Genomic DNA, 18095 nt, shown 5'->3' with positions numbered 1-18095 from the left:
CATCCACATTCAAACATACACGCACACATCCATACAGACATACCTACAGACATACACGCACTCATTCGCAAACACACAACACCCCGCAAGCATACACGCACTCACACACCCCCTCTACATACACACACGCACACCCCCATGCACGCACACAACACACAACACCCCCCACCTCCTCCCCTAACGGACGATCAACTTACCTGGTCCGTTGATCCTCCGGGAGGGGACGGGATCCATGGGGGCTGCTCCACCGACACCACACCGTCAAAAGAACACCGCCACACCGAATCACAGGACGTGATTCGGTGGGCGGTGTTCTGTTGACGTGGCGGTGGAGCAACCTCCACTTCCCCGCCGACCGCCACTATGGCTGTTGGTGGCTCTCCGTCCGAAAAAGGACGAAGGGCTGCCAACAGTCATAATACGCCGAGCGGAAAACCGCCACCACTGGCGGTCTTCAGCACGGCGGTCCCTCGGCGGTCTTGAAAAAAGACCGCCGAGGTCAAAATGACCCCCTTAGTGTTACTTAGTGACCAACTGGCGGGGTCAGGTAGTGGCTAGCGTGGGGAGTGGGGTAAAAGCAGAAAGTACAGCAAGTACAGCAACAGCAATAGCAAAATGCAGAGGAGCTGAGGAGTAGAGGTGGCACGAGTCGGTAGATACCTGGTTGTGACTGGCTGTGATCAGAAGTGAGAATAAAGGGAACAGCAGCAGCAGCAGTAGCAGCAACCAGGGGGACTTTCTTGCTCCAGTCGTTCCCAGGGTAATCTCTCATGGAAACTAGTAATTCATAAACTGTAAGGTCAGCCAGCCCGACTATAGTGGGCGGCCTATTTGATTTCAAGCTTTGAGAATCCTGTCCAGACCCTGGACTCTGGAAAAGTGCCATTATAAGTGCCACTACAACAAGCGCCACATTCAAAGCATGAACTGAGTATGTATTAAGCACGAACTAAGCACAAACCAGCGCAGGATATGCAGGAGTCGCTAGTCCTGGGAGACCTGGGGAGAGCTAAAGTAGAGTGAAAGTCGAATCAGGGGAGGTAAGCTTAGAGCTGCAGTTCCCAGTAGTGGCGCAGAGGCAGCTGGCTTTAGGCCAGTGCGGCTTGCTCCTCTCAGGGGGTCTGCCCTCCCCAGCGTTTACTTAAGAATTTAAGAACTTAAGAAATAAAATAATAAATGAACCTTTAAAGAGCCCCTGCAGTTTGGAGTTTGAAGTTTGGAGCAGGGTGTATCTGCCGTAAGGAGTAGACATATAGGACCTCATTACAGCCCTGGCGGTAAATCCCGATTTCAGTCCTGCTGAAGACCGCCAACCTTCCGTTGCAGCGGTGGAATTCCGCCTCAGGTATTACGACTCACAGCTCGGAATCCACCACAATACAGACACCCACACAAGTCCGCCACACCAAAGGTCAGTGATAAACTGGCGATACCAAAACCCATACCGTCACGCCAACAAGAATACGCCCACACTATCACGACCCACGAATCAACGCGGCGGTCATTCAACCATGGTAATCCATTGGTGGTACACACCGCCGTGCTAAAAATACACACAAATTTACAAAAAACAACCACATTGGACAATTCAAAATACACACACCTGATACACATACACACACCACACCCACACACCCAATCCAATATAAAGCACCCACCCACATCACCCACAAACCCTTACAACCAAAAATTTGAAAGAAGGCCAGAGAGAGTGATTAGCTAACACAACACCAGCATCCACAGACACACAACACCATCACTTATACAACATCCACGCATTTCAAACAACACACTCCAACACATCCCCTCACACATCACAACAGACAGCACCTCACACATCACCCACATCACATCATGGCACCTCAAAGACACTCCAGTTTTTCAGAGTAGGAGCTCAGGGTCACGGTGGAGGAAATCATCCGGGTAGAGCCACAGCTATTCGGATCACAGGTGCAGCAGACATCCATTGCTAGGAAGATGGAGCTATGGCGGAGAATCGTCGACAGGGTCAACGCAGTGGGACAGCATCCAAGAACATGGGATGACATCAGAAAGAGGTGGAACGACCTATGGGGGAAGGTACGTTCCGTGGTATCCAGACACCAGATTGCTGTACAGAGGACTGGCGGTAGACCCCCACCTCCTCCCCCACAACTAACAACATGGGAGGAGAAAGTCTTGGCGATCATGCATCCTGAGGGCCTCGCAGGAGTAGCAGGAGGAGTGGACTCTGGTAGGGCAAATCTTTACTACTATATCCCCCCCTTCCTGCATGCCATCACATACTCCCACCCTCACCCTCACACCCATCACCCCAACACCCCACACATACCCCACTACCACAACCCACACATCCCAAAACCAAGCCCTGCATGTAACACCAATGCATGGACACCTATCACCAAAGCATGTCCAGTAGAGAGACTCACTCATGCCCCAAAATCACGAATCACACAAGGGCCACGGCAATAATGCAAGCACAGGAGTAGAGGTTAACTCACCCATTGCACAAGATGGCACACACAGATACTAAGATTATGCATTCACACCCCAACAGGACCCATACCCAACATCACCGGACAGGAGGTGCCAGACATATCCAGTCCCCCCACAGAAGAGGCCCACAGTGATGACAGCTGCTCTACAAGCCTGGATCAAGATGACCAGCCCGGCCCATCAGGGATCTCGGGACAGTCGGTTCCCCTGACACAGTCACAAACCACCACAGAGCCTCCCCCCTTAGGAAACACCACCACAGCACCCACCCAGCAGGCCCATCTCTCTGTCCCCAGGACACGTCAATCAGCAGTGTGTCCACCACTACAGAGAACCCAGGCAAACCCACCAACCCAAGAAAATCAGGGACCTGGTGTCAGTGGGCACACGGTTCAGGGGACAGAGGCACAGGATAACAGGGAAGCTGGGAGGACTGCTGTGCGACAGGGGGAGGACAGGCCCAGGGAACCCACTCTCCAATAGGCACTATCCAACATCATGGGAGCTTACCACCATTCCCAGGAGTCCATGGGCACGGTACTGGCCAAGTTTCAGGAGACCCAGTGGCTGCAGGAGGAACACTACCTGGGGATCAGGGAGGACTTGAAGTCCATTAACACCACCCTGGTCACCATTGCAGGGGTGCTGGCAGACCTTGTCAACACCATGAGGGACACAGTGGCACACCAACTGGCCCCTGACACTAGCCTGGACAGTGAACAACCCTCCACCTCTGCCGGCGCTAGTGGACCGGAGGCAAGGCCCCAGGAACACCAGGCCACCAGCACCCCACCCCCTGCAGAAGGAGAACCAGCCTGCAAGCGGTCCCTGAGATCCAGGAACAAGACAGAGAACATTGCCAAGACCCCCGCCAGGAAATAAGCCTCCCCTGAAAGTCACCCTTCTTTCCCACTTTGTCACCCTGTCCACCTTAAACTGCCATTGCTCCACTTCCAATGCCCCATTGGACAATGCACCTGTGGTACAAATAGACTGGACTCTGACATGGACATTCCTCCACCATCACCCCAGCCCATTTCAAAACCCCCTCCACTTATTTGCAAAGAAATAACCACCCTTGAATCACAAAACAAACTGCAGTCAGTCTGTGCTTTCACAAATGTGTAATTGCAAAACCTCTGGAATATAGCAATGTCAATGTACTTGTTCACATACCAATGTAACACAGCTGTAGGCCACCAGTAAACATAACAGAGGGCGCAAAGTGGGACCCAGATCTGTGAAATGTAAAGGCAAAGTAACAAATCAGGGTCCATACACAGAGTGAAAATGGCAGACTTATGCTAGCTCCAAAAATAGTATGAGATGTGGGAAGCAGTTACATCTTCTTACCTGTATCTCACTGGAAGTATTGCATGATGATGTTGATTCGGTTGTCTACATCTTCTTCTTCTGTCTCCTCTTCTTCACTGTCCACAGGCTCCACAGCTGCCACAAGACCACCATCAGGCCCATCCTCCTGCAGAAAAGGCACCTGGCGTTGCAAAGCCAGGTTGTGCAACATACAGCAGGCCACGATTATCTGGCACACCTTCTTCAGTTAGTAGTATAGGGAGCCACCTGTAAGATGGAGGCACCGGAATCTGGCCTTCAGGAGGCCGAAGGTGCGTTTTATGATCCTCCTAGTTTGCCCATGTGCCTCATTGTAGCGTTCCTCTGCCCTTGTCCTGGGATTCCTCACTGGGGTAAGTAGCCATGACAGGTTGGGGTAACCAGAGTCATCTACAAATATCGAGGGACAAATGTTAGACATCCTCCAAACATTACGGAATCTCCCATACCCAGACCCCAAATTAAACTGTGTGGGGACTTCAGGCTCACCTATTAGCCACACACGGTGCCTCTGGACTTGCCCCATCACATAAGGGATGCTGCTATTCCTCAAAATGTAAGCGTCATGCACTGAGCCAGGATACTTGGCATTCACATGGGAGATGTACTAGTCTGCCAAACACACCATCTGCACATTTATTGAATGGTATCTTTTCTGATTTCTGTACACCTGTTCATTCCTGTTGGGGGGGGGTGCAAATACAACATGTGTACCATCTATGGCACCAATGATGTTGGGGATATGTCCCAGGGCATAGAAGTCACCTTTCACTGTTGGCAAATCCTCCACTTGAGGGAAAACAATGTAGCTGAGCATGTGTTTCAGCAGGGCAGAAAACACTCTGGACAACACGTTGGAGAACATTGGCTGTGACATCCCTGATGCCATGGCCACTGTTGTTTGAAAAGATCCACTGGCCAGGAAATGGAGTACAGACAGAACCTGCACTAGAGGGGAGATTCCTGTGGGTTGGCAGATAGCTGACATCAGGTCTGGCTCCAACTGAGCACACAGTTCCAGGATTGTTGCACGATCAAGTCTGTAAGTGATAATGATGTGTCTCTCTTCCATTGTCGACAGGTCCACCAGGTGTCTGTACACCGGAGTCTGCTGCCATCTCATCACCTTGCCCAGCAGACGTGCCCTATGGAGGAGAACAGTGAGCAGAGGGTCATCCAACACTTAGGTATCACAGTGTTTTTTGCTAAAACGTTAGAAATTCGCAATGTGCCTATAACTGTCCTTATTCCAGGCCTAAATAGGTGTGATGCAGTTTTTTCCCCTGCCATGTGGCCCCCTGAAATGGCAGCTGCCTGACCTGTAAGGTGGGACAAGAGGAAATGAGGTAACTGCGCTAGCGTAGTACACCGTCGCAATTCAGCATTGGTTAACATTGGGCCCTATGGGTTCCAGGAGCCAATGACGATGTACACAGGTGAGTACACTGTGAGCATGGTGGATGGCACATGATTGTATGAAGGGTTGTGGATGGAAGAGGGTGGGGAGGGGGACAGGCCAGCATGTCAGGATAGTGTGTGTGTATGTATGTCTGGCCCAGGGTGGGAGGTGTTTGGCAATGCGTGAGATGAAATGTACGGGATAGTAACATCCATTCTAACTTCACTTTTCCTCTAGGTCAGCGCCCACCAGAAGAAGGGTATTTGGCATGCCATCGCCAAGGACGTCTGGACCCTGGGGGTCTACCATAGATGGAGCACCCACTGCTGGAAAAGATGGGAGGACCTGCGCCGCTGGAGCAAGAAGACGGTGGAGGCCCAGTTCGGGATGGCCTCCCAACGTGGAAGGGGTGCCCGTCGCACCATGATCCCGCTGATGTACCGGATCTTTGCGGTGGCCTATCCGGAGTTGGATGGGAGCTTGAGGGCATCACAGCAGCCACAAGGGGGTGAGTACAATCTCATTCAGCTGACTTGGCGCACTTTACAAGATGTCTGGCTGGGGGAAGTGGGCTGTGGGTTCTTGGTAGGCTAGGTCCCTTCTTAGGCATGCTCTGTGGCACCCTAACCCCACTACTGGTAATAGCCATCTACACCTAGTCAGGATCCTGTGGCTTCCAGGTGTGCAGTAATAGGGCTTAGGCATCGTCCCCCATGGGCATGTGAATTTCCTAAGAACTGTTAGTGCATGGCTTAGTGCATAGGGCTGCTCCATGTGTGTTGTGTCCGCCAACGGTAGTGGTGTTGCATGCACTGAACATGTGTTTCTTCTGTCTTTCCCCCCCTTTTTGTATTGTCACCCTGTTCTTGCGTGAGGAGCAGTGGCACCAGAGCAGGAGGGAGCTGCATCCCACATGGCTCTGGAGGGTGAAATTACAGAGTCTGAAGCCACCAGTGGGACGGAGGGCGAGGGGAGCTCCAGAACGGGGACAGGAGCATACACCAGCGACAGCGACTCCTCCTCTGATGAGAGCTCCCTTGCGGTGGCGGGTACCTCTGTGCCCACCGCATCAACAGGTACAGCCGCCACCCCCCCCACCAGCACTGCCCTCCCAGCAGCCCCTCAACGTGTGTCCTGTGCCCGCTCATCCAGGAGGGTGGGCATCTCCTTCACCCCAGGCACCTCAGCCCCTGCCCCAGTCAGCCCTGCTGCCCTCAGTGAGGAGGCTATTGACCTCCTGAGATTCCTCACTGTTGGGCAATCTACCATTTTGAATGCCATCCAGGGTGTTGAGAGGCATTTGCAACAAACAAATGCATACCTGGAGGGCATTCATTCTGGGCAGGCGGCCCAACAGAGAGCATTTCAGGCTCTGGCCTCAGCACTGATGGCAGTCATCAGCCTCCAGCCTCCCCCGTCCAACTTCCTCCACCCAGACCCAGTCCCCTGTACCTCAGCCTATCCCAAGGACACCATCAGACCAGCATGCACACTCATCAACACACAAGAGTGGACATGGCAAACATAAACACCACACATCCCACAGGCACTCACACAAGTACCATCCCCATGCAGACACAGCAACATCCACTTCCTCCACTATGTCCCCCTCCTCCACGTCCTCCTCCTCCCTCCCTGTCTCGTCTCCACTCAAACCTGCATGCACTACATCCTCAGCCACTACCTCCATCACCAGCACGCCCATCAACACACACCGCTCACGGGCAATCACCACCCCGACTACCATTCACACATCTCCAGTGTCCTCTCCCAGTGTGTCTGTGAGCCCTCCTCCCAAAGTAAACAAACGCAGGCACACACCCACCCAACAGCCATCCACCTCACAACAGCCTCCGGCCAATGCACCTTCACCCAAATTCAGCAAACGTACACCTCCTACAACCACTACCTCTTCCTCCACTCCCAAACCCCCTCCATCTTCTCATCCCAGCATGTCTAAAAAACATTTCCTGGCTAACTTTGACCTCTTCCCTTGACCTTCCCCCCACCAGCCTTACCCTAGGGCCAGGCTTTCCAGGTCCCAGCCCAGCACCTCAGCCACCAAACCCCCAGGCACAGTGGTGCCAGCAACTGCAGTCTTATCGAGTGCACCACCCATCAGGGCTGCCAGTGTGCCACCTAGTGAGGCCAAGGACATTCCGCCACCTGCCAAGGTGAAAAAGGTGCCCCCATCACGGAGGGAGAAGCCGCACCTACCAGCCATCAAGGGCTCCTCCAAACCAAAAGGGGACAGTGGCAAGACACCTGCGCCAACAACAAAGGTGGGGAAGGGACACAAGCCGAAGAGCAGGTCAGGACAGGGCACCGTGGCTCCGACTGAGGGACTAGAGTCACCCCTTCTGTCAACTACTACACCAACTGTACAGTGGTGGACACCGCCACCTGCATGCCACCAGCACCGCCACCTGCACTGCCACCAGCACCTCCACCTGCACTGCCACCTGCACCGCCACCTGTACCGCCACCTGCACGTCTGCTGCCTCAGTAACAGTCCCCAGCATCATCCCCAGTGGGCAGCCATCCGAGGCTGCAGAAGACGTCCTGCTGTGTCCCTCAACAGGTGCTGACACATGCACCACCGCCAGCACCTCCACCACAGACACCGTCACAAGCACCGCCACCAGCCCTGCGACGTGCTCAGACAGTGCCACCACATCTGACATGGCTATCATCCCCAGTGGGCAGCCGTCCGAGGCTGGAGGAGACTTCCTGGACCCTGCCCAGCTTCCATGAGGCATGACTCTCATCACTGTTTGGACCTGCAGGTGGCAGGCGAAACCGCAGCAGGGTGGGGTATATCTCTGCCTCCATGGCGTATCATGCTACCTGTTCCTAGGCAATCTCGTGGCACACACAGCCATGTGAGGTAATGGGACCAGCCACACTGCATGTGAAGCACTCTGGGCACAAAGCCCCCTCCAGAACCAGTGGAGAAAAGCATCCACTACCTCAGTCCTTGGCAGGATGAAGCACTCTGGGCACAAAAGCCCCCTCCAGAACCAGTGGAGAAAAGCATCCACTACCTCAGTCCTTGACAGAATGAAGCACTCTGGGCGCAAAGCCCCCTCTAGAACCAGTGGAGAAAAGCATCTACTACCTCAGTCCTTGGCAGGATGAAGCACTCTGGGCACAAAGCCCCCTCCAGAACCAGTGGAGATTGACATCCAATACCTCAGTCCTTGGAAGGATGAAGCACTCTGGGCACCAAGCCCCCTCCAGAACCAGTGGAGATTGTTATCCACTTGAGAGACTGTGGATTTGCACTCCCAGGATAAAACAGTGGGCAAACCACCCACTAGAAAGACTTGTGAGACTGTGGCTTTGCATTAAAGCAGTGGGCAAACCACCCACTGGAAAGACTTGAGAGACTGTGGCTTTGCACTCCCCAGGATAAAGCAGTGGGCAAAACACCCACTGGAAAGACTTGAGAGACTGTGGCTTTGCTCTCCCCAGGATACAGCAATGGGCATGGAGCTCCCTCGTGCAGCAGTGGTGTTGTGCGTTCATCCGGCTGAGGTGCCCCCCCTCCCCTTCCCCCCGAGGTGCCTGTTTAATTTTAATCTGATGCCCCTGCAGTGTACTCTCCATTTCAAGTCAGGTATCTTGTGTGGGCTTCACCCATGCATTTTGGGACCACTGGTCCACGGACATTGATTGGAACACTATCCGGACTTGTGTAGTTGGTGTACATATTTGTATATACTGATTTGTGAAATTGCACTATCTGATTTTTATTGATTACCCTCGTTACAATCATTTCCTTTTGTCCTTCCGTTCTTCCAGGTGGTGAGGGGGTGTATATGTAATGTTGCTGCATGTATTTATGTATATGGTGTTGTGGGTGAGGGTGGGGGTGGGGGTATTGCGTGTGTGTGTCCCTCTCTTTTCCCTCCCCCCTCCATTGTTTTGTAGGTGCAGTACTCACTGTGGTCGTCGACCGTGTCTGCCCTGCTCCTGATACAGAAGGAGGAAGAGCAGCATGGGGAGGACGTGTAGTTCGGGCTCCATGCCGTCCTGGTTCCTCGTTGGGTGTCGAGGGGTGAGTGGTTTCCTTTCTGTGTACTGTTTCCGCTGTGCTTTTGATATTGTTGGTTCCGCCCCGGAAAAGGTGGCGGATAGGCATGTTGTAATACAGTGGGTGGAACCTTGTGTTCCAACTGTTTGTTGGCGGTTACTGCAGCGGTGTTTGTTTCTACCGCCGTGGCGGTCGGAGTGTTAAAATGGCTGTCTATGTTGGTGGTTTCCACCATGGTTGTGATTCCATTTTTATTTTCCGCTGGCCTGTTGGCGGTATTACCGCTGCTTTAACACCGACCACCAGGGTTATAATGAGGGCCATCGTGTACAGTATGCCGGCGAACAAAGCTCAATCACGTGGTACTTGTGGCATAAAAAAGGGACCAAAGACAGTCTCCAAAGCAAAGGAAACTATGAAGGGGTGTCAGCCTTCAGGGGTAAATAGTCAATAGTCAAGAAGGAGGGGGGAAAATACTCCAACCGTTGGAGCAAGAGGGCACACAGAGAGACAATGGAGACATTGGTGAAAGATCTTTAGTAACCCCACTCAGGGCATTGATCAGAAAATTTGTGGGTAAATACTTTAAAAAGACTCACTACATATCACATGTGTCAGAGGGAAACAATATCTTTGATCCTAACCACAGTGAAATGGAACGATCTATAAGGAATGACTTTTAGACTTAGACTCACTGCAGATAGAGGATTTATTCACATGGATGGGGGGGTCAGAGGAGGTTATTGGGGGGAATGCTTCGATGGAACCCAGAAAGTCCTCATCACCATGCCTCCCACCTCAAGTAAGGGATGGTAATAGGCTGGAAGAGAGATCGTACTCTGTCTCAGAGAGAAAGGAAGAGAGGGAGGACGTTCTAGGAGGTCTAGGGGGAGGCGGCAGAGGGGAAAGTAAAATGGATACATTTTTACCGCCATCCCCTTTGGGTAGACAGTCTGCATTTACTTTAGACACCACTGCTATACCTGCCAAATCATTATTAGACGTAATGTTATTCATGCAAAAAACTCTACAGGCAATTCTAGAGGTCCTAACAGCAAACAGTAGCTTGGGGAAAGCACATAAAAATCAATTGCAAGGGATAATGGAGGAGTTGAAATAGAGGGATCAAGAAACAGGTATTGCAGAGCAAAGTATAGAAAGAGGGGCAGAAGATATAATACAGACATCAAATCTGCCGTCAGTATATGTCTCTAAGCGACCAATTATGGTGATAAGAAGGAATCAAGGATGGGTGAGTAAAGGATTTAAATCCCATAGACCTTATCATAATCCCCAAAGAAGTAAACAAAGCAAGCAAAGAAATGTCAGGAGCAAAATATTAGTAGAAAGAGAGGGAAAGGGAGCCCAGGTAGCCCAGGATAAGAAATGAAGGTCAAACAAGGACAAGGATTGGAAGAAGTAGCCCCAGATCGGGGAGCTCACTACAAAAAGACACCCAGTGTACCTTTTAGAAAGGATAGTCAGCGAGCAAAAAGAAAAAAGAGCATTCAAAGAAAGGTAATAGAAGAAAGAAGGGAAATTAAGGGATTAGAGGGAGAAAACAACGTTAGGAGATTAGTTATAAGTGGGGGAAGTGGAGAATTAACTAATTTAGTCTGCCCGGAGAAGAGCAGGGCTCTGTTTCCACCAAATGGTCTTGGGAAAGATAGGAAAATGGATAGCCCTAAAGGAAGTATGCATAGGTAGATATATTTGGAGCCCTGGGGAAGGGAGACAGGGAGAAAACGAAGGTGAAATTTAAAGCCCTTAAATCGTATGCGCCTTTTAGAAGTGATGGCCCTGTGTCCAAGCCTATGTGAGAATGAGTTGGAAGACATAAAACAGATAGGATTCATCTTAAACTCAGAAGGGGCGGAAGTGACAAAGGCACTCTTCTACTCTGAATGCGTTAAACAATTGGTACTGCAAGCTGAGAGGGAGCTAATGAATGAGGGTATAAGGTTGGTGCAATTAAGCGAGCCACAGGTAGAGGAAAGAAATAGTAGAGTCCTTAGGTGTCATGCAGGCCTGCTCCCATATCAAGTACAGTGTAACTTGGTGCGCAATAAAAATCAAAGAACCTGTATGGATGGAAATAAGGGCAAATTAAGTGTAACTATAGCCAATGAGTACAATGATGTATAGTTGAGGAATTGCTTTGAGCCCCTTGTAAATCCGCATGATAATTACAGCAGGGGGTAATTGAGCGATGTGAATTAGGAATTAAGCTCCTCACACAGCCATCTGATTTTTTCCTGGAATTTAGGAGGTTATAAAAAACAATTAAAACAAGATGTATTTAAGGGAGAGCTGGAAAAATGTGACATAATGTGTTTCCAGGAAACTTGGCTGTGCGATGAACCTGAACCTGTAGATGGTTTTATGAGGCTCTTTAGGTGAGCAACCCGGCAAGGTCAAGGCCATCCGTCAGGGGGCCTAATAACTTTGTCCTCAACCAGAATAGCGAACAGGTTTGAGAGAGCATAGCTTATATAATCTATAATAACATGAAATGTTTATGAATTAATGTGTGATAATGCTTCATAGAAACTGTAATAGTAAAACTTTTCTTAAACGTGCACTTGAAATGTGACCACGGGGAGTGGCCACCAATGTATACGTAAACTAATAATGATGACTAAAATGTTTATAAATTGTTGTATTGAATAAGTTCTATACTAACTATTAATCATTGTGTTATTGAATCTGTGCTGAAATCCTTGTAGGCCTTAAGTTAGCATGAGCTGAAGCTTAGCTGCTTGGCTCTCATATTAAATGTATTTTTCCTATCTTGCAGTGTGCTGACTTGCAAAAGGACATGACCCCTTGTTTTCTTCAAACTAGAAGCTGAATGTAACCATAATAGATCCGTTCTCAAGGATTCTTCATTGCTTGTAGAGTGATATTAGATCAAATGCAACAGTGTAGATTAATGTAATATACAAGGTCATTCAAACCGGTAAAGACAATGGAGCTACTGACCAAAAGATGTGCAAAGAATTACAGAAGGATGAAATCATATCGGACGTGCTACCTCTGAAGACGTCAATCATGAAGACCAATGAGAAGCTTGTAAAATAATATGGGGTGAAAGATTAATGACATAATTTGTTTTTCCATTGGATAAAGATAGTGGGGTATAACCAACGACCAATGACATTTTAGGGGAAGGTACAACGAAAAAGGAATAAAAACCCATGACACGGGGAGCCATTTAGAATTAGGTAGGGAATGCTATTGATTTTATCTAGAAACTTTGTCACTCTGTTTGGTGACTTATTGGTTTGCTTAAAACCATCCTCGTCCTTAGATTTTCCCATTTTACACTTTACCTCCTTATGAGGGAAGTGCCCATTTTGCCCCGGAGCTGAGTTCTGACTGATGGTGATTTGACTGATGTCCTGAAGACGAAGACTGAACCTGTGCGCTGACCTAAACCTTGGAGGGTAATTATGACAATGCATTTGTGATTTGTCTGTTTGCTTTCCTTTCTAGGTACCAACTGCTTTCTTTTGACAGAGACCATAGTTAGATGTTTTCCAAAGTGGTGTTCTAAATTGTTTTGCATGATGCCCAACATGCTAATGCTAATCAGTGGTTAGGACAGGTGTTCACTAAACTGACACAAATAGACAAACAACCGAATCCATGCTTTGTTGAACTGGCGCGTTATTTATTTATTTTTTTTCCTCATTCCCCATAGGCTATATAAAAACCTCCTTTGCTTATCAACCGAGGCAAAATAATTTTTTCTCGGCCAGGGGTTGCTCTTTCCTCTCAAACAATCCTTAGACTGTCCCATTTCCATGAGGATTTCAGAGCAGGGTATAGAATCATTGGACAAATAACACAAAACCATTTCAATTCATGCATTAAACTTAGCAAAATTATATACATCAGTGTCCTAATCTCCAATTCAATAATGGTACCCAAAAATTCCCCCGCATCCTATCCTTTCCCCACATTATTTTATCCAAGTCTGCTGTGCAAAAAACATCCCAAAGCCATTCTGAGTGGCCTGGGGGGGGCCTTCGAAATCCATTTTCTACATATTTCCCGCCTCCCCAACAATATTGCAAAGAATACAAATTTCATATCTGTGGATGTATCCCGGCCCGGCCACCCCTGCCAATCTTGAAATTGACCAAACATTATTAACTGGAGGGAGGCCTTTATTTCCCGATTCAATATACTCGAAATTGTTTCACATACTCTTTCCCAAAAATATCGAACATCAGGACATTCCCAAAACATATGAATATCTGTTGCTTGAATTAAACCACACTTTGGACATTTCACCTCCTGCCCTCCTTTCATTTTGGATAACTTCTCAGGAGAAATATAAACTCTATGTATCGTGTAATAATGATTTTTTTCTCAGAGCGGCAGGTTTCACAATACCAAAGAGCAATAATATTGACTCTTTCCACCAACTCTTAACTGCCTCTTCTGGGAAAAATTCCCTCCACAAGTCTATGGGAAGTTCGAACTCGCCATCCACCCCTTCTAGGATCCCCCAATACCAAGCTGATACTCTATGGGGACCTGCTAATGGGCTCGGGGCTAATGGGCTCGGGTGATCTCGCTCAAAGGATTGGGCATACCAACACCTTCCTTAATCCCCTGAGCCCATTCCCGTATTTGCAAAAACTTCCACCTAGACAAAAAACCACCCGTTTTCAGCATCAATTCTTCCCAAGAAAGAAGAACCCCCTACGAAAACAGATCTCCCCAGTGCTCTAACCCTGCTTGTTTTATCGGTAACGCTAAAATATCTTGAAAGCATTCTGGGGTACCCGGGGAATCCCAGATAGGTGCATTACAATTATAATAGGTGAGTTTTGCCAATTGTCTAATCTGATACCAGCTTTCTGCCAATCCCCGCATAATTTTCAGCCTTATCTTTTTGAAGAATTTGGGGTCCCCTGTCTAGTGCCCCTAGCTATAGCAATCGGACCAGTAAGATGCCCATTCACAAGTATTCTAGCTGTTGGAGAACTGGCACGTTATTGACACTCTGCTAAATTGATCTATGTTTACGCCGTGTTATGTTCTGATGTTTGTGATTCTCGCTTAATGAAATCTTATCAAAGTTGCCATATCGTGACTATGCTATTATGTTTCTTGGTTTTGAGATTAACACATCTGCTTTTCGAATTGTAAACAATAGGGAATACAACTCATAAAATTCTACTAAACTGGTGTGGTTATTCATGACTGCATGGTCATGGTAGTGTTTTAAATTGATTAATGACTTTGACTAAAGTGAAATGTATCGTTATGATAAATATTGATGACATTATTGTCGTATTGATTGACATATTGATTAGCTATCTCGTCCTAAGGTGTCTCTCAACTGGGTCAAAAGATTCATTGGCCTAAAAACGAGTCCTGATGTGTAATAAATTATCATAAAGGGACGCGTTAACAGTTCTACAGATGTAAAAACTAAATGTCGCTGGCTATTGGTAGGTCAGCTAGATCTCTATAACATAATTGGAGGGACCAGACATCTTATGATAGTTAATGTCTACATACAACCCGGGAATACATATGATTATGACACCCAGCGGGGTCTATTTGAGGAAGACTTGGAATCATTATGCATAGGTAAAGCAGGACACTTGGTTTTAATGCTGGGAGATTTCAATCATAGACTTGACCCTAACAGCAGTGACAAATTGTATAAGGAGCTGCTAGAAGCTGCCCGAATTCCATATAGTAACTTTCCAAATGTAGAATGCTCTGCCTGGGACTTGTCCCTAGTAAGAACCCTAGGATCCCTAGGTATGTTTCGTATAAACAGATGTATGTATACAGATCACCTGGCAAAACAGACCTTACGTATAGGTAACCAGGCATGCCCTATTGAATATGCCTTTATAAGTACTTGGCATTTTAAAGAAGTATTGGACTTCAGAGTTGAGCATATGGAGGGCAGTGATCATTGGCCATTGCTGTTAACAATCCAGTCAGCAGATAAAGCCCAAAAAGGAAGAGAAAAAGCACTATTAGTGCAGGTAGAGTATCCTCGTAGGACAACTACACAAATCACAGAAAGCAGCTTAAAAGCGCTGAATGAAGTAATAGTAAATTATACAAACATCAGAATAGAGGAAGATTCGAAAGACACGTTCAAGGGTTACAACAGGGGAATTGCGCTTATAGTTGATTGTTTAAAAGTAACACTAAAAACATTGCAGGAGGGAAAGATGAAGGGAGAAGCGTGTAAGACCAATAATAATAAGATATGGTTTCATCAGGATTGTAGGAGACAGAACCGGAAGGTACGGAAACTAGAAAGGAAATATAAGAAAAGACCATCTATTGATAGAAAAGAGAAACTCTGCCAAGAAAAGCAAATTTATAAAACAATTATAAGACAGAGGAAACGGGAAAATATAAATGGGAATTGGGCTATAATGACTGAGGTGATAAGATCACATAATATTAGGGGTTTTTGGCAACTGATAAGGGAGGGGGAAACTACATGAACCATGTGGTGCTTAGTTAGAGAAGAGGACAGGAATAAACATCTGTGTAATATATATAAAGGAACTGGTGTAGAAGAAGAATACGGCATCAATAAGAAGATAGGTAGAGACGGGAGATCAGCTTTTGCCCTACAAAAGATAAAATAAATCATTGTAGCACTTAAATTAACCAAAGCTGCGGGCCCAGATAATCTCCCAGCAATAATAATGAAAAATAATGTTGATTGGTGGACTAAATTCTTGCACGTTACGTTTCATAAAATCTTTGATTACGGTTGTTTTCCTGAGAATTAGAAGGGTGCTAACATAATACCAATTTATAAATAGGGTGACCCTACACAACCAAAAAACTATCGCCTAATAAGCTTATTGGATGTAGGCAAAAAGGTATTTACAAAGTTATTACTGGGGTTATTTAAATTATGGGCAGAGGAAAATGATTTTATACCAATAGAGCAAGGTGGTTTCAAAGAAGGCCACTCAACAATTGACCACTGTTTTAGACTGTGGTCATTAGCAAAAAAAATCAATTGAAATGCGAGGAAGTCTGTTTTGCTGCTTTGTTGACTTCTGCGCTGCATTTGATTTGGTAGATAGAAAATTACTATGGGATATGTTAAAACAGCTAGGGATTGACTAGGATTTATTATTCCTCATCAGGGTTCGCATTCACAAAACTGGGCCCAAGTAATTTTAGTTACGAGTGGGTCACTTTCAAAGAAGATCCCCATAAGGAATGGCTTACGCCAAGGGTGTGTTATTGTTCCATTATTATTTAGTATATTTCTGTCAGACTTACCAGGGTTGCTGAAGGAGGCTAAAGGTTTATGTCCAAAAATGAATGGGGCACATATCTCCTGCTTATTATATGCAGACGATCTAGTGATAATCGATATGACAGAGCTAGGGCTTCAAAGAAAATTCGATGTGTTAAATTCTTATTGCCAAAGAAAATAAATGGTAGTAAATATGGATAAAAAAAATGATGTCAATAGGGAAAAAGAAGAGTGTATTCATCTATTATTTGGAAGGAGAAAAAGTAGGGAAGGTAAACAAATATAAATATTTAGACATGTGGTTTGATTTGGAATTGAGATAGAAAGATCATATTGATGCCCTAAAGAATAGAGCTCTAACATCGGTTTGGGGATTGATACAGTTTAGCTGGAAATATGAGGGACCTTCCCTTCAGCTGGTTGTCTCTGCTTTTAACACTATGGTATGCCCTCAGTTTCAATATGGGGTTGTAGTTTTAACATTCTCTGGGAAATTAAATTGGGAGGCCGAAGAAAGCACATGTGTAAAGCGTATGCTATCGTTACCTCCTTGAAGCATGATACAAGCTATAAGAGCAGAATGCCAAATGACGACATGGATCTACCAGGGACTGCAAGCCTCGTTGAAATTCTGGTTAAGTATAAGAGATGTGGGAATTGCTAAGATTGCAAGAAGAAATAATAGCAAGTGAATTACACTGGGCATCACAAGTGAGAGGATGGTTAGAAAAGATTTGCATCCTCTTAGGTTTCCCTGGTAACCAGTGGTGTGGAGATCAATTCTCAAAGCAATCTTTACGTATAATGGTAAAGGAAAGGGCAAGAGAGGCAGATTTGAAGTATTTGGAATGTAAAACATCCACTAAGTTTATGGTAAGTGGATGGAGGAATCCCTTATATAGAGGCCTTACCCGACCGAAGATTAAAGGATGCAGTGCTACAGTTTAGAACCGGTTTAAACCCAGGGTATAGGGACTGTAAAGCAAAAGCTATTCTTAAGGATGCTCAGGGCCTCCGCACTTGTGGCTTATTACAGAATTTCAGTACTCAGCATATACTTTTATATTGTCAGTGGTTTTTAGAAGTGCGTAAGAAGTTTTTAAAACCACTTTTTAAGGTATATAACATTATAAATCGGTCTCAAGTGCTTAAGTTACTAGTAGACATGAGATCTTTGAATGAAACATGCGCGTTAGTTAGATTTTTAATTGTATTACACGAGGTTGTAATTGGTCTCATAGGGTCTCTTAAAATATAAGGAGTGAACCTGAATTACAGATTTAAAAAATAAAATAAAATTATTACGAGGTTCGATCGTAATATAGGGCAATAGGACAATTATTTTGTTATAATGAGGCCCAAAACAAAATGTGGTGTCACTTTATTTAGGATAAGCTCTCAGGGAAACTATGAGAACTAAAGGCTTAGCAGAATTGTAAGTGGGAAAGTGAGTATGCACAATGCACTTTGTAAATTAGTAGGAAAATGAAATTTTTATTTGAGGTTTGAATAATTAATTGAATTGTGTAAGGAGGGTATGG

The sequence above is a fragment of the Pleurodeles waltl genome, chromosome 11 (assembly GCF_031143425.1).
Source record: "Pleurodeles waltl isolate 20211129_DDA chromosome 11, aPleWal1.hap1.20221129, whole genome shotgun sequence".
NCBI classification, from domain to species: Eukaryota; Metazoa; Chordata; class Amphibia; order Caudata; family Salamandridae; genus Pleurodeles; species Pleurodeles waltl.
This window is presented reverse-complemented; position numbering follows the sequence as displayed.